The sequence below is a fragment of the Epinephelus moara genome, chromosome 22 (assembly GCF_006386435.1).
Source record: "Epinephelus moara isolate mb chromosome 22, YSFRI_EMoa_1.0, whole genome shotgun sequence".
NCBI classification, from domain to species: Eukaryota; Metazoa; Chordata; class Actinopteri; order Perciformes; family Serranidae; genus Epinephelus; species Epinephelus moara.
Genome location: NC_065527.1, coordinates 13,538,957 through 13,563,075, shown reverse-complemented (window position 1 = coordinate 13,563,075; position 24,119 = coordinate 13,538,957). Strand labels below are relative to the sequence as shown.

The 24,119-nt window shown below is 41.6% G+C and overlaps 1 protein-coding gene across 1 annotated transcript in view; it reads left to right on the top strand.

The window, feature by feature from the left end:
• The first annotated feature begins 16,001 nt into the window (after positions 1-16,001).
• Positions 16,002-24,119, top strand: part of calcr (calcitonin receptor) — a 74,491-nt gene continuing 66,373 nt past the window's right edge. Inside the window, exon 1 of the mRNA XM_050035644.1 lies at positions 16,002-16,315. The gene's annotated coding sequence lies outside the window, so the exon portion shown is untranslated. The remainder of the gene's footprint in view (positions 16,316-24,119) is intronic.

The following is a 24,119-nucleotide window of genomic DNA, read 5'->3' as shown; positions in this document are numbered from 1 at the left end:
ATTGAATAAGCTTTTTCTTTTTCTTTGATCAATAACACCAGTTTACTCAGATAATATGTACCGCAGGAGGAAATAAATCGTAACGCCATTAAGGAAAAGATGCTATTAATTCCAAGGAGAATATCCTGACTGTCCTAAATCTCTGCTTTGTTCCATCTCCTTTAACAGTTGTAGCGCTGTGTGATTTTTCAAACAATAAATATTTATGGAAGGTATCAAAGGAAACCACTCACCCTTCTGGCTCGGCTATAAATAGCAGTAAAAGGTAATACGTCTGGTTAGGCCCTTTGCTATTAAGAACCAACGCTAAATCATCTACTCAATAGCGATATGAGAGATAGGGTGTCATCCTAACAGTGTCTGCTCAGCCTCGCAAAAGCCACATCATCTTGAAATCATCACTGGTGGCTTTGGGGAATTGAGGTTGAGCTTTTTTTGACCTCCTGCTCCCTGAGATAAACTTTTCTTCTCTGCTTGAACTTTCCAATCACTGAAAATATGAGTAAAAGTATATTAAAGGGTGTGGAAAGCAGCAAAGCAGAAGAGGCATGTTAATTTCATCTAGTACAAGTCAGTGGTTGTACATGAAAATTAAGCATGATGCAGTATGAGATATAAACAATTTTTATGTTGCAGAAGATACTAAAACTGACCATTACGGTTACAGATCTTGTGTTTTCAGCGCAATTACAACATATTTGTACCTTTTTTTTACTCACCAAAAGACATGACAAATGTTTGAGATGGTACAAATGGACACAGCTGGTTAACTTTTAATTATAACAAAGCTCCGTCTTGGAGCATTAATGGATGGCAATATAATACTGACTGCAAAAGATCTGGTTCAGTTCAGAGGGCTGGAGATGAATTGATCCTGCTCTGGTTATTTCATTAGCCACAGTGCATTAGGCAGGGTAATTTTGTCTCTCATTCTCAATGGTGATTAATGGACGTTTACATTGAAGCACGCTTCTCGTTTTATAGGAGATTAATTCACTGCAGGATGACTGTTTGTCAGACTGTGATACTGTTTTGTATTTGTGCTTTTCAAAAGTTATCAAATTAAAATTCTGGTTTTAAAAAAGATATATTTGTAAAGTGTGTTTACTGTGGTGGAAGACGTACTCAGATCCTTTTCTTAATTAAAAATAAGTGGAAAAATACTCAAGCAAAAGTTCTGCATTTGAAATTCTACAAGTACAAACCAGCAATTGTACTTAAAGCATCAAAAGTAAAAACAGGCCCTTTCAGCATGTTAAATTACGGAGCCTTTAAGTTTTGTTTATGCACACAAGATCTTAATTCGCACACATTAATTACTGGGCGCAACAAGATAAAGAAATACATTTTGTAGGACTTAAAGCGCTCTATTGTTTGTTTTGTTGTGGGGTAATTTATAACTTTATCACTCATATAAGTGCAACTCCAACCTGAGTGCGTCTAATCAGGTATGTGGGGCCTTTAATCTGCAACAATACATCATATTTAATAAGTTGTGCACATCATTTGTGTAGAAAATCAAAGTAGTGACTAGCTACAGAAGTTAAATGAATGTAGTGAAGTAAAAAATACAATATATCTTTCTGAAATGTCGTGCACTAGGACTATAAAGCTGGATAAAATGGATATACTTGAGTAAAGTACAAGTACCCTAACACCTTCCTGAAGTACACTGCTTGAGTAAATATACTTAGTTACTTTCCACCACTGATAGCAGTTTTTGAATTCACTGTCAAGCACCAAATACTTGCTGAAGAGAGTGCTAATTAAACACTTAACATAACCCCAAGCGAGCATACACTGCTTTTACAGTAAGCTGCATGGTGGAGATGCCCCCTAGTGGCAGGTTCACATATCTAACAATACCCAGCAGAGGCATCTTTGACAGTATGTGTACACAATATAAATAGCCTCTATTTACTTGTAAAAACACAACAGAATAAAGCTATTGTATCATATCAAACCTAGGAGTAAATTAGGGGGTTTCTCACTGCTTCAATTAAACTAGTAAACTGCAGGTACAACAGATTCTGCGGCCACCTGTAGTCACTATATGTTTCAGAGCACTGGAGCAACCCACGCCGTGCAGCTCAGGTGTTGACTCAGCGGAATTTATTCTACTACAATCTGCTTCTGTGGGTGGATCTGGTTTGCTGAATTGACTTCTGCCTCTTCAGAGTGCTCTCATAGCTTTGGCAGCACGGAAATATAAAAACCACCGGGTGAGGATCCAGCTACATGGTTTACAAGTTTCCTCTCTCTTTCTTTGGCAAAGCACCAACTTATCTTGTGTTTCTCATCTAAGAGAACTGATACTGGAAGATGGTGAAGCTTGAAAATACAACTTGAATATTTTAAAGACACAGTTCCTGCTATACATCCTCGGTTGATATATTGTTTTCCTTTAGACTGATCAATCTTGTCCAGCGTGCAGTGTCCCAGATGCCAGAAACAGGAAATCCATTATAGCTAGTTGTGATATTATCAGCAAACTAAACAGCCTTGTCTATAGAATGATTGGTAACTTTGTTGTTCAAGCTTATATAACAGGATGTGAGCACTCCTGAATGTTGATGCGAATAGAAGCAGATCTCATTAGGTTTAAATATTTCTTTCGACATTATCTGAATGCACTAAATCAGTGGTTTGTCTACCAGTTTAAAGCACATCAACAAAAGACTGATTTTTGTCCCTTATAATTTAAACAAATTTGCAACTGCTGCGACCACACACATGCATCCACGTGTTCCTGCACTTGTTAACAAGGTTTCACACAAGGAGTAGACCCAAACGCACGACTCAAGGACACAAGGGCTTTTCAAAAACACAATCTTTAATGAAGACGGCAGGTAAAGGTGAAACAGTTACCAAAAAGGGCAAGGCAGAGTGGAAGTCCAAACACAGCGAAACTCACAACACTGGGAACCTGACCTAATAGAGCTACTGAGACGAACTGGCACGGAGAGGAGGGAACACACAGACTAAATACACGAGGAGAGGGAAGACAATGAGATACAGGTGCAACACATTAGGGCGGGGCAGGTAATCACAAAGGAAGTAATCTGAAACGAGAGGAGAGTAGACAAAATAAAACAGGAAATGCAGAACTGAAATGAGAGGACAAAACTTGACAAGACATGACACTTGTCTGTAGCACAGTGATGCCTCCCTACAGCACCTGGTTCATGAGTTATAAAAGAGAATGTGGCAAAATGATGTGTGTGTGTGTCTTTCTATCTGTGTGTGTGTGTTTCAATAAAATTCAGTATGTAAATTAATTTAGGGGATATACGCCTCTTTCTTATAGGCCACTCCCACTATCCCACCCCTTCTAGTCAGTTTGCATGACCATAAACACACACACACACACGCACTTGACGTTCATGCCAAATTCTCAGCCTTCTAGGCATAAACCATGGCTGCTAAAGGGCAGGGAAATTTTTGTGGACTGACCGACCTACGGACAGAGCGAGCTTTTGAGCTGCTGGATGCAGCCAAAAAAATTCACAGAATTTTGAAGGAGGAAAACATAAATAAATATTCGGAAATATAGCAAATTATGAACTGATGAATCTAGTGGAGAGGTTGCGGAGCTAAAACTTCTGCTGTGCCAAGTGTGTAGGTGAATTACGGTGATCAACACGTGAATACTAATGGTCCACGATCCAAGAACATGAAGGCCTCCGTGGGAGAGGACGTGCCGGAATCCATATGTTGATACAAATGGCCCATTCTAAGGTAAGGAAACACAACAATTCTTATTTTGGTGGCACAGTGATGGAGTGGTTAGCATTGTCGCCTCACAGCAAGACTTTCAGGTTTGAACCCCAGTGTGGGCGAGCCCTTCTGTGTGGAGTTTGCATGGTCAGCGTGGGCTTTCTCTGGGTACTCCGGCTTCCTCCCACAGTCCAAAGACATACAGGTTAACTGGTGACTCTAAGGTGTGAACGTGAGTGTGAATGGTTGTCTGTCTCTGGCAATGTTTAGACGACTACAGTTTCTCTAAAAACGGAAAAGTCTGTCCTTTGTGTTTTAAAAAACTTCTGCGTTTATATGGCGAAGTTATTGAAACGATCCCCGTTCACACGGAGCCGCAAAATCTACTGGAAACGCTGTAGTATGCACGCCAGGCCAATGGGTGGCAGTGTAAATTTGCAAAGCAACACCACGGCATGACGCCATGCACCTGCGCTGAAGCGCCTTCCTCTACAACGCGGTGATTACAAACCAAAACAAAGAAGACACAATGGCGAAAGCATGCACAGATAACTTGGATGGTCTGGATGGACGACGAGGTGGAGTTGCTACGGTAACAGATCTACACTTCACTTCAAATCAACAGGGTGAGCAGCACAAACAGAGCTCGGCATTGTTGAAAAGTCTCTGTTTTCAGAGGAACTGCATATTGCAAGTTTACATGACAACGGAGATGCTGCCATTTCCAAAAAGTTGCACTCTGGAACCCGTTTTCAAAACGTTGCGTTTTCAGGCACCCAAAACGCCGCTGTCGTGTAAACGATCGGCCAAAACGCCGCTAAAGTTTACCGGTTTCAGTTGAAATCGTTGTCGTATAAAAGGGGTACCGGTTTCAGTTGAAATCGTTGTCGTATAAAAGGGGGCCTCTATGTGTCAGCCCTGTGATAGTCTGGTGACCTGTCCAGCGTGTACCCTGCCTCTCACCCAATGTCAGCTGGGATAGGCTCCAGCCCCCCCATAGAAATGAAGATGATTATAAACTAATCAAAACATAGTTATGAATATTATATTTCCTTTTAGCCAATAGATGCCCCCAAATTCCTACACACTGAACCTTTAATTACCTCTTGACCCATTAGATTTATTTTGCAGCACTTACACTGCTGCATTAAATCACAGCCTCTGTGTTGGAAGGCCAAACCTGCTGACAGGAACTGAACTCTGGCCAGAGGAGTGACATACTGCATGCAAATTTGAGTGAATTTTTATTTTAAGATTCATTCCTCATCTGCCTGAGTTTGGTCTTTTTAAACTGTAGACCAAACATGTCACGCCCCGACATGGCATCAGAGTTTCCCCAACATCCATCACCCTCTGTCGGGTCAAATGGAACATCTCAACCCCGTCTCCCACACCTTCCCCTCACACACCTAAGATTGATGCGTCTGGTGATGTGAATCTGGGCTGTTCTTCACTGTCCATCTGGCTGCCAAACACATGTAGTGGTTGTATAATTAAACAAGTCAGGCAACTCCATGCTTCTGATTCAGAGGTGTTTGGAAGGCCTTCACAGGTAATCAGTTGCTTCTCAAAGAATTGCAACAGGAAGACATGTCTACCTATGTGTGTGTTGCCTGTGCATGTGCATGTAGTAGAGGTTTACTAATAGTCATTATGGTCTCGCCTCTACAGTCCTGGTGTAATTTCACCCTGCTTTGGCTCTGGTTGTGGTGTGGTGATTAATTTTTGAGGTGAATACTAATTTCAGTTTTTTGGTAACCCACTGTAAAGGAGTAAGAAATTTTGTTTAAACAAAATACTGACCACATCCTACCCTCTGTCCACAGGTCTTTACTGTAACAATCATGTTGTTTGACAAGACCAAGTATTTCGCAGCAGACTCATAGCTGCAAATAAATCCACTACATTTACCCTCCTGCAAATATGCCAGACTTCTTTTTTTTTTAAATCAAGGTTGGGAAGATTAAAAGTGATTTGAGAAGAACAAACAAATACAGACGCCTATTTTTACCTAAGCCTTGATGATGATTTCTTTTTCTTGCGGCAGAGCTGAAAAGCGCTGAAATGAAATGAAATAAAAAGAAAGATTTCAATCTGAGCTGGAGCCTTTCTCTTTCCTCTCTGCCTGTATGCTTCAATTACCAGCTTCCCAGAGGTTCAAGACTTTATATCAAGCTCCCATTCAGCAGTCCTCTGCAGACTTGGCACCGTGACACATTGGCACAATTGAATTTGCTGGCTAATAATGGGTTTATAAAATATACTGTATTTAGGAAAGCTGACCTACCACATGCTGCCCATGACGGGGTTGAAATGGAGAGCAGTCCCTGAATAAGCAGGTTGTACGCAAAGTGAGAGCGAAGAAAGAAATCTGTTTTCTCTGTAATCCGCTGCAAACTGGGTATATTTTTGGTGAATGATCAAGAATATGAACACTTATTGTACTTATTGCAATACACATGTATGAGAACGATATTAACCAACTGATCACACTGCTAAGATAATAACTTTAAACCAAAGTTACAGTATTGCCAGTCATTGACCCTGATTGGGGTCCATGTCATTGGTTCGACAGCCCATTGGTTCGACATCCCATTAGTCCGACTGTCCGCGCATCCCATTAGTCCGACTGTCCGCGGTGCTGAACGGCTCGCTGCGGGCGTATGGTGCGCCGCGACCGGCTTGAGGCGGAGCAGGCTCACGGCTTATGTGTTTGTCACTTTCTTTTTCATTTTAACCCACACCATGATCTTTTCCTGACCCTAACCAAGTGGTTTTTGTGCCTAAACCTAACCAGACCTTAACCACAGGGCATCATGATGATTTCGGAACGGACTTCGGAACAATGAGTTTAATATGGTCGGAACAATGGGATGTCGAACCAATAGGCAGTTCCCAACACGCCACCAATCCCCATGTAGTGGAAGTACTTCTGCAGAAAGTGAACAACAAGTTGTAATATTTAGTAGCATCAAGAGTGGATGTAAACTAACACATGCAGGGGATGCTGAAAATACACATAATCAAAAATCCAACCCGCAAACCACAAACTTTATCTATTATTATAATAATAATAATAATAATAATAAACTTTATTTATAGAGCACCTTTCATGCACGAATGCAGCCCAAAGTGCTTGAACAAAGNAATGGGATGTCGAACCAATGGGCTGTCGAACCAATGGGCAGTTCCCGATTGGGGTCACACCCACATCAAAAACCTCGAAATGAAAAACCATTTAATTCACACACAAGACACACAACCTGGCAGCAAAGTATCCGTTACACCTGTGCTTCTTGGGGGCAGCCGAAACAAGCTGTAAACACAACACTGATATTCAGTGTTATCACCTTATAAAGTTGAAATGGCAAACTTGTTAGTTACTCAGTTACACGTCCCGCAGGTATAGAGCGACATTATCATTCAACTGGAGTTGTGTTTCTGGCCATCTGTTGAATGTAATTACAACATTCACACTTCTCTTAGTTCTGTTTTGCTCTCCTTCAGCTCCTGAGGGAAATATCCATCTTTTTAGTGGCGACATGCTCCATTATGTTCACCAGTTGCTAGCTTTGTCAGTGTGCTTTGGGGCTGGGCAGGTAGCCAGTGGTGCTCCCAAAAAAATTTTCATAGGGCCGGTCAGATGGGCCACTGAAAACCAAAAGCCACAACTGAATTTCAGATATTTGCTTATGTTGTTGATGAATATAGGGGAGTTGAAAACTATGTCAGTATGAGAGTTAAGGAATCACTTTGGTTTCTTTTTCTAATTATCTGATGTTCCTTTGCAGTTACGGTTTCATTTCCAACAGTAATCCTGTTTGAATGTGCTATGCAATTATTTTCCATTATTGAATAATCAGCTGATTATTTCGCAATTAATTGCTTAATTGTGTACTCTACAAAATGTCAAAAGAAATTGTGAAAAATGCTCATAACAATTTCCCCTGTCTTAAGTTTGTTTCTTCTGTCCAACCAGCAGTCCAAAACCCAAGATTCTTTAGTTACATTCATAAATGACAAAGACAAGCAGCAAATTCTCACATTTAAGAAGCTGAAACCACTAAAAATGTGACTATGTTGCTTAAAAAATGACTGAAACAATCGACTTATCCTAATTGATTATTTAACCCAATGTTTTAGCTTTCCTGTATAGATGTGTTAAGGCTAGTTCACATTACACGATTTTCACCCTGATTTTGCGTCGTGGAGACTATCGCAATCTTCTGAGTGTGTTTCTGTTAACGAGAGTCTCGCCAACTGCGTTATGACCTGTGTGTGCACACCACAAGATTTCTCCACCGAGACCTCGCAGACAGAGCCCCAGATAATGCAGTGACGTCACAAAACTTGGAGATGACACATCGTAAAGGCATGGATATTTTTCCCAGTGTTGTATCAGATCTGCCTCCAGGGCCTGGGTCCAAACACAATGCGCTCCCCGTGATCCTGTGGACGCCGCCATTGGTGTTGTTGCTTGCCGGCTTGTCAGTGTTGCCAGATCTTGGGAGAGAAACAAGGAACCAGGGCTACGGAAACAAGCCCAAAAGAAGCGACTATCATGCATTTAAATAACTTATTAGACGGATAAATATAGAGAGAAAGGTGATGTTTAGAGAGCAAGCCCAAATAAACAACTCCACTTTAGAAACAAGCCCAAAGTCAAATAAACAACTCCACTTTAGAAACAAGCCCAAAGTCGTGGCTAATAAGCGGACCCGGCAAGTGGCAACCCTGCGGCTTGTCCTCCTCACATTTCTTCCGTATCCCGCCTCTCATTGGCTGATGCTCTTCATCAGTCGTGTCAGACTTCTTCAGTTTTCAAGCATGCCAGATATCCAGTCCCAGTCACAGACGGGGGCGACTTGCTCGTAGGCTTGTTCACACATGAGGACTCGTCGTGGCAGACTATCTGCCGACTCACCTCCGACCCAAGGTGGCTCTCAAGATCCTCTGCGACGTCAAAATCGCGCTGAAAATCGTGTAATGTGAACTAGGCTTTAGATGTTCAATGTTCTTCAAATAGGCTAGTTGTCACCCCTTGGCGGCTCTAGGTAAGCTACAGTGGGTTAACGAAAGTGTTTTGCCGAAAACAGCCGCCTTTGATAGCTGGAATTGGAGATAAAATTAGTGACGATGAACCAAAAGAGTAGTCTTTTGATACATTGTTAATATCAAAATATTGATTATAGCAGCTTTAATTTTCAACGAACTTTACCTGAAACAGAAAATCATAAATCTGTCTTCAATAATGTACAGCTCAATATTCCCTGGAGCTGAACAGCAGAGAGAGACTAAAGTAATTATGTCATCAAGAGACAAATTGTGGCGCTGCTCCCCAGGAACCGCCGACGACAACAACCATGGTGACTTCACTGGGATACGGGCACATTTCCTGATTCACTGCTGGAAGCCTTAAAAGCAGACATTTATGAATGAAATGTCACAGAATAAACACTCAGTGAACCCACAGAGTCTGCCAAGAATTCAACACTGAAAAGCGGCACCATGATGACATCATCTATTCATTCATCAGTCAATAAAGTTACCATTAGAGAGCGTGTTTGTACAAAATCAATGGAAATACACAATGTTTGTGGTTTATATTAGGCTTTGTTTTCTAATTAGGAATTTGGTGACCACTGTTAACCTGCATCCAACATGAGCTGTCTTTTATTGAGCATAATTAGCAGAAATACACTACCATCATCTTTAACCCTCAACATGAACAATTATTCCAGCCTCATTTGTTGTTCCTCAGTTCTCCAAGATAAAAAAAATAATCACATCCCTTTATGCCAGAATGTGATGCAGTGACGTCTTATTAAATTCAGACTGTGCACAGGCAAACTCATGGCCTTTTCTCCGGCATCATTATCCTCCACATTCACATCACACCATGTTCCACAAAACAGCTCCATTCTCCTCATTTATCACTCTACCTTCCATCATCACCACAACTGACCATAATGAGGGGATTCATTGAAGAGGGCTTGCTTTTTTTTGTGGAAGTGTCCTCTAACCACAGTATCATCCACAGCACTGCTTCAAATATGGTCAATCAAATAAGGCGTTGCATGTTCAGAATGAGTTTTACAAAAGATTAGGAGGTCGTCTGTGCGTCTGTCGTCTGTCAGTCCCAACCAAAAAAATGAATTGATTCTTCCCTTGTCCAGAAATTAGTGCTACTGAGAATCACGTTCTTCATTATGTAGCATGATTTAGGGTTCATGTAATTAACTCGTGTGCACACATGCATGTCACATGTAGCTGACAAGGGCAAAGCTGTTTTCACCTTGGGAAGATGATTAACATTTCCGAGTAGATTGTGTTTGTCCACTCCTCTCCTCCTCCCGGGTGGTTGTTCTATCTTCTTTGCTGGTTTGAAGGCAGCGCTGCTTGTTTGCCGATCTCCTGGCTTTAGCGATGACAGCCTCATCATGGCTTTCACTGTTATAATGTGTTATAAGTATGCAGCAACATGTCCGCCACTAACTTGTGTGTGTGTGTTTGTGTGTGCATATGCGTGAGATGAGGGCAAATGAGTGGTACATTTTGGGGATGGAGGGAACTGCAAACAAACAGCTGATTGTGTTGTAATAAAGTTTAGAGAGAGGGTTGTGAAACAAAACGACAAAAATTAGGGACACTTCCTGTTTTTTCAAGTACTCCCAAATGTGTTGGTTCCCACAGATGTGTAGGAGGGGGGTAAAGTTACATAGGCTAGGTTTCGGAAAAGAATCCTGGTTGAGTGTCGTCATGTTATGCACTTTTCGTAACGTTTGTATGTCAGGTTTAGGAAAAGAATCATGGTTGGGCATTGTCATGTGCTGAATATAAAGTTCCATACTTTACGTAAAGTTCATAGGTTCGATACAAGGAAAAGAATCACGGTTGGGTGGTGTCATGCTACAGACTTAATGTAAAGTTTCGCACTTAATGTAAAGTTACATAGGCTAGGTTTTGGAAAATCCTGGTTGAGCGTTGTCATGTTATGCACTTAGTGTTAAGTTATGTAGGTTAGATTTAGGAAAGTAAAGTTATTTGGGTTACGTTTAGGAAAAGAATCATAGCTGATGTTGTCACATTACGTACTTAATGTAAAGTCTGTACTTAACATAAAGCTACATGAGTTAGGTTAAGGAGAGTAAAGTTATTTGGGTTAGGTTTAGGAAACAAATCATAGTTGGGCATTGTCACGTTATGTACTGAATGAAAAGTTCCGTACTTTTCGTAAAGTTTGTATGTTAGATTTAGGAGAAGAATTGTGGTTGGCATTGTCACATTACGTACTTAAGGTAAAGTCTGTACTTTGATAAAGCTATGTGAGTTAGGTTAAGGAGAGTAAGATTATTTGGGTTAGGTTTAGGAAAAGAATCATTGTTGGGCACTGTCATGTACTGAATGTAAAGTTCTGTACTTTTCGTAAAGTTTGTATGTTAGGTTGAGGAAAAAAATCGTGGTTGCCATTGTCACATTACACACTTGTGAGTTAGGTCAAGGAGAGTAAAGTTATTTGGGTTAAGTCTAGGAAAAGAATCATATTTGGCATTGTCACGTTATGTACTGAATGTAAAGTTCCGTACTTTTCATAAAGTTCGTAGGTCCGATATAAGGAAAAGAATCATGGTTGGGTGTTGTCACATTATGTACTGAATATAAATTTCTGTACTTTTCGTAAAATTCGTATGTTAGGTTTAGGAAAAGAATCGTGGTTGGCATTGTCACATTACGTACTTAAGGTAGAGTGCGTACTTAACATAAAGCTACATGAGTTAGGTTCAGGAGAGTAAAGTTATTTAGGTTAGGTTTAGGAAAAGAATCATAGTTGGGCATTGTCACGTTATGTACTGAATGAAAAGTTCCATACTTTTCGTAAAGTTTGTATGTAAGGTTTAGGAAAAGAATCATGGTTGGGCATCGTAATGTATTGAATGTAAAGTTCTGTACTTTACGTAAAGTTTGTAGATTCGATAAAAGGAAAAGAATCATGGTTGGGTGTAAAGTAATGTAAAGTTACGTAGACTAGGTTTAGGAAAAGAATCCTGGTTGAACGTCATCATGTTACATACTTTACGTTAAGTTATGTAGGATAGATTTAGGGGAGTAAAGTTACATAGGTTTAGGAAAAGTAACATGGTTGGGCATTGTAATGTTATGTAATTGATGCAAAGTTCTGTACTTCACAGTAAGTTTGTAGGTTAGGTTTAGAAAAAGAATCATGGGTGGACGTTGTCATGTTACATATTTAATTTCAAATTTTTTACCTAGCGTAAATTAACGTTAGTTAGGTTTAGGAAAACAATCATGGTTGAGCATCATGACATACGAACTCATCATAAACTTACGTACATAATGTAACACAATGACGTGACGAAGTACCTTAAAATAACTCAAAGTTCACTTGGTTTCATACGGGACACGAACACCGGTCTCTTGCGAAAATGCTGTGTGTTTGTTTGACCCAATCACTCCGTTCTGACTCCTTACATGGACTTTCACTCTTCATACCGCTTCCTTTTGTACTCCTGTTAGTGCATTTGTCACGCAATCTCAGCATTCATAATTACGTGGGTTATACATGAATTCTGGTGCATTACTTTTTGTCTGTATACGTACAAACACAGCATGAGAACAGCCTTCTGATTTATACTCCACCAGCTATCTAGATGGCAAGTCTGACTACCAAGCATCAAATTACAGGGGCTCTAATAAGGAAATCACCTGCTAGGTGAGCGCTCTATGCTCTCAGTGATCGTCATTTTTTATTTGCGTCATCATACAACAACACGTCTTAAAAAAGACAGATCAATAATAAAATCCTCAATTTAAGACTTAAACGACAATTCCATTTCAAATGTGCAGAAAAACCTGTAAAGATGATAATTCTTTATTGGACAGCATCTGGAAACAACTCATCAGTGGTCCAGTGGAAATTTTGGTCTGAAGCTTTGTTGAATAAATAAAGAGCCCGGGTGTTTAATTCCCATGCTGACATGAATAAACAGCAGTAATGACACCCAGCACGATGAGTTTGAGCTCCTGTCAATTCTCAGTTTTCAATGATAGTCACTGTTGATTATAATGCCACTATAAAGTCAACATATTCAGCGTCCTGTTTAGGGTCACTCTTTGGTTGAGGTCAGGCTTTAAAGTCCACCTACATTCAAAAATGTGCTCTGCTTATTGGTCCTTCACTTGACCTTTGTTCTTCACTGCACAAAGTTTGAAACTTGAAATATTTTTTTTAACATCTGCCTGCTGAAGAATTATCTCTGTGTTCAACTTAAAGGAGCTGTATGTGCCTTTCAAAGAATATCCATGATTCAGAGTCTGGGACACCCCAAGATACTGCAAGATACTGAACCCCAATTGCTCTGTGCAAGTGATTGGTCAACAGCAGGTGGCAGATGGGACCTTGTACGGAAGCCTCGGCCACCAGTGTATGAATGTGTGTGTGTGAATGGGTGAATGTGATGTAGTATAAAAGCAATTTAAAGTGATAGTTCAGGTTTTTGGACATGAAGTTGTGTGAAATGCTGACCATCTGTAGCTCTGATGTGACGGTGTCACTACTCTCAACGAGCCTCCTGCTCTGAGAAATCAAACAAATGTTTTGTTAGACTATTTCAATAATTTTAAAACATCCCCACATTACGTCAGACCTTGCTATCAACTGGGACTACTTTCTGGCCAGTATCACTCCGCCGTGCAGGCCTGCAAGACAGCACGGCAACAGAAATCAATCAGCTAACGAAAACTTAATCGGCTGTTTCCAACAGAGAGCCAGTAGGCTATTATTAGTGAGGAAAAAGATGTACTAGCCCTATATATACCTACTACTACAGCGCGAACACCGGCTCAGGCTCATGACACACCCTCGTCAGCTGCTGTAGGTAAACAGAGGAATACCAAAATGGTGCCAACTTGTGATTTCCCCAGCTGTGGGAATAAAAACATCGCCGGCTCCCAATTCCATCGGTTTCCTGTTACAGATGTAACCCGTAGGCAACTTTGGCTAACCCACCACCAGAACAAAGCAGAGACTGGTCGTAATCACATATGAATTCACATTTCTATGTGATTGATTACTCATGTCATGGATTTAGCAGTTAGCCTAATATAATAAACTAAATGCCGACGGTAAAACGAGGCCGCGTATAATGTACTCTCCACAACACAACAGGCTATTAGTTCAATCAAACATTTTGTTTTACAGACAATCAGTTACAGACATCGTTATATAGACTGGTATTAGGTAATATATCTCTCTTTGGGCATCTCTTTTTTGTAGCTTAAAACCTTTTGGTTACGTGTCCCCCGTACATCTTCAGAACTACTTTTTCTCCGGTAAGCTATGGGCAATTTCTCAGAGCAGGAGGCTCGTTGAGAGTAGTGACACCGTCACATCAGAGCTACAGATGGTCAGCGTTTCACACAACTTCATGTCCAAAAACCTGAACTATCACTTTAAGTGGCTGGAAGACTAGAAAGGCAGTATACAAAATGCTAGTCCATTTACTGTTCCAGTAGCTCTGATTACAACACACACACACAGGGAGGTGACTTTGTTCTAGGCCTAGTGGTTACTCAAATATATCTTGACATAAAAAATAGTGGTTAGTGCTGCTGCGGTCTTATAAGTTTAGTTCAAGCTGACAGCACCTACTGAATCGCTGGCTACGACATACGATACAGTAGCTTCCCATACGGAGTGCGCAAGGATGCTGCATGGGTTATTACTTCTCCAGCTGCGGTATACTGTGGTGTGTCTGTATGTGTTTGCTAGCTGCTAGGTTGCTCATCTGGCAGCTGCAACTCGACCACTATTTCCTTCCGTGCTTTGTCCTTCTTGATGTGATCATGGGAAGAGCCGGAGGACACATCATACAGGCAATGCTCGACAAGGTTTTCCTCCTTGCTGGAATCCCGCACATTTCTTTTAGCATGTTTTGCCTCCATGGGAAGCTGCTATTTGACTGTTTGTTTGGGTTTAGCACAAGTGCGTCATTTCATACTGCATTTCTATTGGCTGGCTGGTAGATGTAGGTCATAACAGCAGTCACACGGTGAGATGATCATCCCAAATTTCTGACACTGTCAAACTTTGATCCCAGGCTGTCTTTGATCGCAAAACTGTGACAAAAGTCATCAATGAACCTGTCACTGCTTGATGTAGGACCAACGTTTTAGAGCCACGTCCAAAGATATCGCCACTTTTCTTTCACCATCTTTCATCTCAGACAGCCCAAAATTGCAAAAATGTATACCAGGCTTAAAAGGTGTCCTATGGAGTTTGCTTTTAAACAAACAAAAGTTATGTTTACAATTAGTATTACTCACCAAAACGCGAGGTCTACGAAGTGTGTTGAGTGCATTCCCCTCCTCAACAGCATTGCACATCCATGTTTATTTGCTTGCAGCCTTCTTCTGCCCTGTCTTTAGTGCTGCACTGCTGTATATTTGGGCATGTTACTGCCACCTGGTGATCAGTTGATTGTTTAAAACCCCACAGGGGACCTTTAAATCTGGCTTTCACACATCTACCTACAAGCATGAGTTTGTTACATCACAACCGGAAGCCAATCATGGTCCAATATGCAGCTTAAACAAGTGTGATGTGGAGATTTTTCGGTGAGGTGGGAGACATCTTGTGTCCAGCAAGAATAAAATGAAAAATATTCACATATTTTTAAATACTGCATTTTATTTCAATCAGGGGAAATGAGTGAATGGAAATGTAAGAAATTTAACAATAAAATGTAACTTTTTAGTGGGGAAAGGCAATAAGGCAACTGACGCAATCTGTTGTGTATGACCTGACACTGTGACTACTGGACTATAAGGTGTAAGGGGAGGTTTGATAAGCCTGTGGTGGTTAGATAATCCGTTTGATAAAGAAACAATTAACTATGTGATCTGTCACAAATCGTTTTTACCATTATCTCTACTGTATATCAGAGATAACCATATATTTATATAAAGAGGTCACTCGAATATCAGCTGTGAGAGGAGATTAGAAAATAACAGCAAAGTCATTTGAAAGTCAAACTGAGCTGTGTCACATGACAGCCCACATTAATTGTCATTATTGTGTTAGTTTGAATACAGGAGTCCGGATGAGTGTCTAAACCGTGCGCACACAGGCTGTGGAGAGGCTGCCTTCCCTTAGCTGTGTGTGTCTGAAACACACGCACAGAGATAAGGCGAGGAGGAGCTCCACCACCTCACGCTCGTCCGCGTAAACGGGAGGCAGTTAGACGCACTTGGATTACCGGGCAGTCAACTGTCACCGCTCATAACGGCTTCAGACCGGCGCCCTGCCCAGCGCTCCTCACCACGCGCTCCGCCGGTCATTAATTCATCTCATAAAAACGACAGACACCTGGGCACAGCCGCGGCAGCAGTAGCTTTTGATAGATTTTTTTATTATGGGTTTTATCTACGTGGATGCAAAAAAAAAAAGTTTTTTATTGACGCTGCGTTAAATAGGAGCGCAGAAGCTGCGAGTCCGAGGAAGGACGACACCGGGCTTCTGTGAACCTCCTCAGCATCTGTTTCTTTCACTGGGGCTGCTGTTTGTAAAATCTGAAGTAAGGTAAGTCACTGACTGTGGGTTTGATCGTTAACTTCTGTAAGGAACTGCTGAAGATGAGTCAGCTAAGGAGATCACATTTTCTGCATGTCTGTCAATCAGCTTAAATCCCAATTTGCCTCATTTTGTGTCACATTTTGAGGACTGATGGAGGAGAATCCGCTTCTCTTTGCACGGGATGACCGTGACTGTTGACGCAGTGTGAATTGGATTTCCATTTTCCCGTGTTTATGCTGTAAAAGGATTATTATTATGCAGCCTTTAGAAGAGGTGTTAAATCTAACTAGCAGCTTAAATCCAGATTATTTTAAGCAAGGGAGAAACTGCAGAATGTGACTCATACTCATGTGCTGTACAGTTGTCTATGCTGGCATATGGCTGAAAAACTCAAAGGCTGAGAAGAGTCCTCTGTATATTTAGAATTGAAATGGGTGCATGCATTATGCACATAGCAAATGTTATTCAGTGGTTTTGGGGCTTCACCTAAAGGAATTCTGGGGAATGCAGGGATCCAAAGGGGATTTAAAATACATTGATACTCAGTAATACCATAAACAACTAGTGCAGAATACTTATTTGGGAATCAATGCCAATGTATAGAGATTTTCAACAGTGGAGAACAAACTGCGCACATAAGGCAGCCTGGCTTCTTCTACTCCTCTTTGCAACCAAAGAGAAGTGAAAGGGTGTGTTACAGATGAGACCTTTACGTCACACATGCACACACTCACGATTTACGCATTCACAAACAGGACACACACGCATGATTGTTTTGTATCCACAAAGGCTCCTGCTTCTCCTCAAAGACATTAACAGAACAAAAATGGAGAGGCATCTGTTACGTTCCCAGCAATAAACACAATTTTACAAGCTAATAAATACACACCGAGACACACACGAAAAAGAGCAACTGCACAAAGGTAGACATGCATACACAGATTAAAGGTCAGTGCCTGCAACCTTTCTGCACTCGCTGTATTAATCAAAACGCCACACTTAAAGGACACGCCATCTGTGCAGAGGGTGAGCTGCTTTCTGCCTTGCTCTCAGACGGAACTGTTGACTTTGCATGAGTTATATATTTTCACGAGCCAAATCCACCCAGGACTTCTTCTCTCTTCTTCTCTCTCCGTGAGAATTTTTGACACCGCTGTAAACCACCGCTCATGCATTCGCCCTCATATTGATTATATTAGGAAATTTGTGGAGAAGGAAAATAAGCATTCCTTCATGGACCCACCGGCCCGCAAGCCGGAAACAAAATAAGCCAAAATCATCGCCGAATGCTGCGAGCCTCAATTCAGTCTCCAGTAGTGGCAGAAACAGAGCAGAAAGCTGAAGTGCATGCCTTGAAGATGTCTGCGGCTAAGTTGGGATTCTTCTTGTAGGAGATTCCTTTGTGTTTACGTAACCATGTTTGGAGTAATGGCATGTGTCATCTGGGTGGTTTATTAGAGGCAATGGTGAGTGAAGCTGATATGACTGTGAGGAACGAGGGCTTCTCAGCACGTACTGATACACTGTGCGGTGCAGACAAGAATAGCATCAGACACAGTGAGGTTGTCAAAGGAAGAGAGAGAGACAGAAACAGCAGAGAATGAGGAAGAAAGCAATGAAGAGATTTGTGCCGACAGGCAGGCTGAGATACGTACACAGCCCTGCAGTGACTTTGGGCTGGGTTGGAATCGTGTCTGGCTGCTTTTCTGAGTCTCCGAGATAAGTTTGCCATTCATCATCCCACATGCTGTCTGTCGGTCTGGTCTGAGACAGGTGAGCGGTTGAGCCAGCGAGCGGCAAATTTGCTTCATGTTTGAAGGGACAAGAGGTCTGAGAGAGGTCTGCGTGAAAAGATGAAGGAGGAAAGTCAGGCCTTTAGAGGGACAGTGTGCATCAAATTCAAAAACTGTGTGCGAGATATCAATGGTCCTCAAGTGTTTGAAGGACGGCTTTTAAAGCTTCACGCTCCAAATGACAGACAAGTGGATGAGAGGGGGAGATGCACACTCATGCAGCCTCTTTGTGCTTTTGTATCTTTTTTGGGGGTTTTGGACCATAACACTCCTGTATTGTGTGGCGCTGAGGCCAACTGCCATGGGAAAACACTGCATGAGTGCAAAAACACAAACGTACACACTTGCACGCACAGCTTCTGTCTCCTTCCCTGTCTCCCAGATCCACCCACTTGCACACACACAGAGTCGTGTAATTGAGACCCATCACTCAAGGGAAGGTCATCAGACGATCCACAGCTTGTTCTTATTCCTCTATATTAATCAAGCTAATGCTCCATGTTTTATTCATAGGTACATGCTATGACCCAAAATGTCACTCTTTCTCTCTGCCAGGGCATCGCAATTGTCATGTTCATGAACAAGACGCTCAATTTACTCCTAAGAACTAACAGTGGTGCTTATCCCGCTGCACAGCACACACTTGGCAAATCAGAGGAATTGAGAGTGATGTGAATGAACGTGATTGTGGTCCAGAGTTGCCAGTGTGGAAAAGCCATTTCCTTTGACCCCAAGCTGTTTCAAGATTGTCGGATGATGTGATCCTGTCACGCAGTCAACTACTTACATTGGCTGTGCTTAACATTTGGAGCAACTGCACAGTTTGGAATCACACTGAAATATCTCACATTAGAGTTCTCATGCTAGCAAGCCACACACCTGGCTCAGACAGGCGCGAGGGTGTGGCTTAACCTTTTCCATTACATAATAAATAGGAGTGTGCTGTCAGAGCCAGAGGTCAGCCTTTACGTCTTCATTTGGAGCTACCAGAGACATACGGCAGCACACATCTGGGTCTGTATAAAATAATAAAGACATTTAAAGAGTAGCAACACACGCTGAAGTTGACTTAGCTGAAACTATTGAGCAAGCTGGACTGGTTATAGGGTGCCATTAAAGTTAAGTGTTGCAATATGTGCAGTGCAGCTGGAGTCGTTCTGCAAAGCTCTGTCCATCTTTCACGTTCAGTTCTCTGCGTGAGTCAGATATGAACTTTATTCGGGCAAATGCTCTTGTTCGTGATTTTCCATGAAGACAAGGGGATCTGCTGTTGTAAAATTCAATTTCACAGTCATCTGCTGCAGTTATCTCTCCCCCCGTAAAGCTGTTTACCAAGTGCAGGTGGCTGGATGAGCAGTTTTAGAGTAATAGGACCTCGCTACTGATTTGTGACTGAACTCACCGGAGACTCCAGGAGAGACACGCACATGAAAATAATGAAACAAAAGTGACTGTTTATGGATTTTATGCAGTGACACATCTCATGTACAGTGCTGCATCTACAGCACCTCATATACTATCAATAGGTGGTGCTAGAAGTGAGTAAATGGCTGATGGCTTGGTAAATACAGGTCTGCACAACAGAGACAGCATGAGTACATGGATGGATCACTAACGGGCCCAAAGTGTCAGGGGGCCCCCTGGACTTCACCTGCAAACTGTCACTCAAATTAACACGTCGACCAGAAAGAGATTAAAATGACCACGACAAGATGCAAAGGAACTACAAAGAGATACAAAATGACTAGAAGGAGAAACAAAACGACCTAAAAAGACATAAATATACCTCAAAGAGACACAAATCAACCTTTAAAGAAACACAAAATGACAACAAAGACATGCAAAGAAATGAAGACACACTGAATGACCAAAAAGACAAACATACCTCAAAAAGACAGAAAATGACTAAAAGAGATGCAAAGGAACTACATAGAAACCCAAAATGACTACAAAGAGATGCAAAGGAACTACAAAGAGAGACAAAGCAACTACATAGAGACCCAAAATGACTACAAATAGAAAGCAACTACATAGAGACCCAAAATGACTACAAATAGATGCAAAGGAACTACAAAGAGACACAAGGCAACTACATAGAGACCCAAAATGACTACAAATAGATGCAAAGCAACTACAAAGAGAGACAAAGCAACTACATAGAGACCCAAAATGACTACAAATAGATGCAAAGGAACTACAAAGAGACACAAGGCAACTACATAGACACAAAATGACTACAAATAGATGCAAATGATCTAAAAAGACACAAAATAACCAATAACCAAAAAGACACAAATATACCCCCAAGAGACACAAAATGACCTCTTAGACATACTAAAGGATTACAAAGAAACACAAAACAACCACAAGGACACATAACGTAACCACAAAGAGACACACAGGGATGTAAAACAACAACATAACAAGTAAAAGACATCACAAAGTGTGTGTGTCTTGCTCCTGTGTAGGAGAGGTGGTGGGGCCTTTTACACATCTGTGCCCAGGGGCCCATTGTCTCATAATCTGCCCATGCATGAGTGCAGCTGTGCGTGTGTCTGAAAAATACAAAGATACAAACAGATGTACCTTTCTGAAAAATGCCTTTGTGTCTCTGCTGACATGTGACATCCCCCCCCCCCCCCCCCCCCCATACTTGAATTCAATTTGCAGCGCCGCTACTCAAGATGCTACAGCTGCACAGCTAATAGCAAAACGTGCTCCCTCACTTCCTTGGTCGTTTGAATGCTCCCTATCTGAAATCACGGTGCATTTGTTAGCGGAGCAGAGGAACATGCAGTCTCATATCAGATTTTTATTATTCCTACAGTGTTCATCTTACAAGTTTACCTTATCGTCATAACAACCACATTATAGGTTTTGAAACGTAAAAAGCAATTTGTCAAACAGGTGAAATAATATGTGCTGGGGTTATTCTAACCTAATGGACTGTTGCTGTTTTAAATGGTGAGGTAGCTCATTATCCAATGGCTGTTAGTGTGTGCGAAGGACTGATTAAAGCCCCCTTAAAGCTGCTAAATTGGGCTTTTAATGCAAATTCAATTCTCCGGAATGGTTTCTAAATTTCCACCAGGCTACGGAAGCTGTTAACCCTATTAAGCATCCCAAATCTTGTATTTAGGCCACTTTTCACAAGTGACTCCTTGAAAACAACAATTAACAATTACTCTGCTAAATGTTTAATGCTTATAGTGAGCTCATTTGCTTTAGAAATTAAGCCTGCATTGAGTGCTAAAACTGTGGCGCATGATGGCAGCAGCCATATACTTACATTGTAAAGCCAAACCTCTCTTGCTGTAGACCCATCTGTATCCTTCTGGATGACTTTGGTGGTAACTGGAACAAACATGTCTGTATAAGGATCCAATTAGCATGCTAATGTCCGTATGCTTCTGTATTCTGCTGTCAGCGCAACAAAAAATGCCTCTTTTTCTCTTTATATCGCTGGTTTGCTGTTCATTCACAGCAGTCCTTCGCTTTTATTCTCATTTTCTTCCTTTGCAATACCTCCTCTACTCTAGCAGTTTTGTTCACTCGTACTTCCAAACTATCTCATTTCTCGCTTCTTTGTTCTTTTCCCTCCTGTTCCCTGTGTTTATCAGAAGCCAGACTGATACACCGACCTGCCTTCTCTTATTTCATTTCATTTTCTCTGTCTGTCTTCACCTCTCTTCATCTCTGTCCTCTGTTGTTGTCCTTTAACTCTTTGTCCTTCACAGTTAATTGCATTCTCAGTCTCTCTTTTCCTTCCATCCTCCCACCTTTGCACTAAATCTTTTCACCTTCTCCCTCCCGTGTTTGGCTGTAAAACACTTCCTGGGTTTTTTTTGTTTCTCCCCGTACCAAAGTGTCAACCCCTGATAGCTTTCTGTCGCTTTGGGAGACACGCAGTCACAGAGTGCACATGGGGTCGCTGACGCAGATGTGGGGAGTGATGGCTTGTCTTGACAGGATCCCTTTTCATCGTTAAAAATAGATTTTCTTTTTGCAGTTTGCTGAAAATTTCCAGGTCCTACATTCAACCTTTCATAATGTCCTTAATTTTCATTAAGATAAGCTGCTGCTTCTCTCCCTTTCTGTCTGTGTTCACCCAAGACTCTCCTTGCTGTTTACCAGCCAGGTGTCCAGATCATCACTCCAGATATGCATGTCCTGTTTTTTTCTCATAAACACTGACATTTACAGTGACGCACTGGAATATTTTTGGCTCCGATTCTCCAGATTTGGCGCTCTCACACGGTGCTGATGCATCTGCCTGCATACGTGCCTGCAATCTGTCAAGAAGATGGCACTAATAAGTGATCTTTTTATTAACAAGAACCTGTGTTTTGCACTACATAGAGGACTTAAAGGGACAGTTCAACTCCAAAAACAAAAATGCACAGTTTTTTTCTTTCCTGTGGTGCTATTCATCAGTCTAAATTGTTTTGGTGTGAGTTGTTGAGTGTTGGAGATATCAGCCGTAGAGATGTCTGCCTTCTCTTAAATACGATAGAGCTGGTTGGCCCTCAACTTATGGTGCTCAAAGCACCAAAAAAATACATTTGAAGAACTCAACAGCAATGTCTCCCTCCAGAAATTGTGACCCAGTTACTCAAGATAATCCACAGACCTTGTTGTGAACAGTTTCATGTAGGAACTATTTTTTGTCTACCAAACTACACCTGCAAACTGTATCACTGCGCAGAAGGAAGTGTGCCTCTATTGATAGCTCACCTAGCACCACTGAGCTAACGTTAGAGCTCAGTCGAGGAGGACAACCCTTTCGTCCATGAGTAGATGCACTCTTCCTTCTGTGTGGTGACACGGTTGGCAGGTGTAGTTCTGTAGAAAGCAAATAGTTCCTTTATGACGGCACTCTGACTGATTCATTTCTGGAAAGAGATAGTGCTTTTGAGCTATTCACATACATTTTTTAGGCACTTGAAGCACCGTAAGTGCCGTCTATTTCCATTATATTGGAGAGAAGGCAGACGTCTCTACGGCCGATATCTCCAACACTCAGGAACTCACACTAAAACATTTAGGCTGATAAATAGCACTACAGGTAAGATGAAAAATATGGACTCTTTATTTTGGGGTGAACTGATCCTTTAACGTGAAAAAAAACATTAAAAAGTCGTCAAGATCTTCACCTACTTCACGTCTCTGTTATGTAGTGCGAGATACAGTTTTAGCATAGCTTGCTGGAAACAGCTAACTTGGCTCTGTTCAAAGGTAACAACATTTACCTCCCCTCTAAAACCATTTCTTGCTCCCAGCCAAAAAAAAAAAAAAAAAGCCTTGCTGTTTTTACACTTGCGTTTATGTAAAGATTAAATAAATGAGATATAACGTCCTAATTAGTGAGCTTTAGAGCTGCTTTGACACAAGACAGTAGATGAATCGGAAAGAGCTGCTTTGACACAAGACAGTAGATGAATCGGAAATCCTTTTGAGGCCCAGGGAAATACCTAGTAAGAGCATTACAGATACACCAGGCACCTCCAGAAGACCCCTGCTGTACACCATGGAAGCCTGTCTCTCAGGGGGCTGAAAAGCAAAGCCCAGTGTGGTTGGCAGTAATTAATGTAGCTTACTTTTTCCCTCCGAGGGCAGCTCCCTGTGTGTGTGTGTGTGTGTGTGTGTGTGTGCGCACTGTGATCCATTGGTAATTCTGACTTATTACAATATCCCTCGACTACCAGAAAACTCATTGATTTCCTTTTCAGTTTGGCTCTTTTTCATCCTCATTTTTGGCTCGCTCTTCAAGCCTCTCCATGACTCACGGGGTCGGCTGTAATACCGGGTGTAATCACCCCCTATTAAGGTTTCCATGATTGATCGGTGGCACCCAGGGAAAGCTGTTACGCCGACTTAAGAGGTTGTGGCCAATGATTTTTCTCCTCTCTCTTAACACATTCACTTTCTTTTTGTTGCATTAGGCAATTTTCTCTGGAAAATTTAGAGGTGCCTTTTCAAGTTGGATGCGACCTTGATGTAACAATTTATTTCCACGC